The sequence below is a fragment of the Mirounga angustirostris genome, unplaced genomic scaffold (genome assembly GCF_029215605.1).
Source record: "Mirounga angustirostris isolate CCGP_5_RB_7025 unplaced genomic scaffold, mMirAng1.0.hap1 SCAF_8, whole genome shotgun sequence".
In the NCBI taxonomy this organism is placed as follows: Eukaryota; Metazoa; Chordata; class Mammalia; order Carnivora; family Phocidae; genus Mirounga; species Mirounga angustirostris.
Genome location: NW_026991716.1, coordinates 104659612 through 104661590, shown reverse-complemented (window position 1 = coordinate 104661590; position 1979 = coordinate 104659612). Strand labels below are relative to the sequence as shown.

At 39.7% G+C, this 1979-nt stretch overlaps 1 pseudogene; it reads right to left on the bottom strand.

Moving 5' to 3' along the window:
- Positions 1–908: 908 nt before the first annotated feature.
- On the bottom strand, positions 909–1430 carry LOC123836512 (peptidyl-prolyl cis-trans isomerase A-like; annotated as a pseudogene).
- Positions 1431–1979: the final 549 nt, after the last annotated feature.

Sequence of the window (1979 nt, the reverse complement as noted above, 5' to 3'; positions counted from 1 at the left end):
GGCAGGGTTTATAATCCACTTGGTTCGCTGATGTATCCCCATATGTCTAGAACAGTGCTAGACACTTAGAAAGTACTTCATGTTGCTTAATGTCTTTTATTGCCTTTGCGTTCTCATCAAAATCAAGATCTTCTGAGGACACAGGCTTTTCAGAAACGCCTACAAGCTTGATATATTTCCCCAAATAGCATGATGCAAGCAGTCACTTAAGTATCTTTCTGAACATTTTTTTCATCCGCATACAAATAAAAAGGTTATTAAGTTACTTTAAATTAAACAGTATTTTTCCCTTAAAAAAACAGTACACACACATCAGTGCCTCAATTCTGGGAAAATGGTGGTGAAGGAGAAACTAAGAGGTCCTGGTTTTCTCTACTTAAAAATTAGGAAATGTTGAATAGAATGGAAGTTCTACATGCGTTAACCACAAAATTAAATCTGTACCTTAGATTATAATTCTACTTCATCTTCTTTCCAATAATCTTTCTGTGACTATTTTTATATATTTATAAATAGTCCATATCTAATATATGATGAAGCTGTGTATTTGTAATTTTGTTAGATCAAAAACCTCTGGGAGAAAATTTGGGGGTATAATTGTTGTGATTTATATAGAGTAATTCTGCATGTGACACTATTCCACTAAAGAAAAAGCATTCCTCACATAGTCCCTTTGTTTATTGTTATTTTATTTGTTTCGTTGTTGTTTAGTTTTTATTTCATACTTATAAACTTAACTCTGCAATCCAGCTAGACTTGGAGGGGAGCAAGAAAAATATAGAACCCATAGAACTGTAGGGAGAGCACAAAGATTATAGGATATTTGGAGCAGATGGGCATGAAGGGCTGCTGTCCAGAACTATAGAAGGAATGCTCTGGTACTTAAGATAAAACACAAGTCAAGTTTATTAGATTTGTCCACAGTCAACAATGGAGATCTTGCTGGTGTTGCCATTCTTGGACCCAAAGCAGTCTCCGGCTTCCACAGTATCCATGCCCTCTTTCACCTTGCTGACGACCATATGCTTGCCATGCAACCACTCAGTCTTGGCAGTGCAGATGAAAAACTGGGAACCATTTCTGTTGGGTCCAGCATTTGCATTGGCCAACATGCCAGCTCTCGCCCCACCGCCCCCGTGCTTCAGGATGAAATTCTCATCATCAAACTTCTCCCCATAGGTGGACTTGCCACCTGTCCCATTATGGCTTGTGAAGTCACCACCCTAGCACAGAAATCCCAGAATAATCCTGTGAAAGCAGGAACCTTTATAACCAAATCCTTTTTCCCCAGGGCTCAGAGCCCAAAAGCTCTCTGCTGTCTTTGGAACTTTGTCTGCAAATGGTTCAAAGGAGACGTGGTCTGAGGGCTAGCAGTCCATGGCAAAGTCCAAGAACACGGGGCGGGGGGGAGGCGGGGGGGGGTTGCCCATGGTTGCACAGTGTGGGCAACTCCAGGGCGGCAGTGTCTGCAAGGCCACAGTCCCCTTGTTTAATTTTACTCCTTTACCAGACATTTATTAGGCACCTGTTACTTAGAGTGCCAGTGTTTAATCAGTCTGGCATTTATTGGTTTTGAGCATTCTGGAGATTTTTTGTTGTTGTTAATATTAGATATAGCCCTAATATTCTTAAAACAGTATAATTATTATTTTGGGACAAGACTTATGTACAAGCAAGGCAACTTAATACAAAATGTAAACTGTAACATATACTGCTGTTAATATTTCTATGGTCCATCTCTGCAGCAAATTAGGTCTTTCACTGTTCCCAAGTGAGCTTTTATTTGTTTGTGGTTGGTGGGAGTGAGCATTCACACTTTTAGACAGAGCCTGGGTGTTCTGACAAGACACTCTCCAGTATAAGGTTTTCCTAAATCCTTTAATTCAGTTCTTCTTAATTCAGTCATTTTGCAATCTGACCATGGAGGACTGAATCTCGTTAGGTAATCAGACTGAATCTCTTTAGTAGCTCCTTATTTT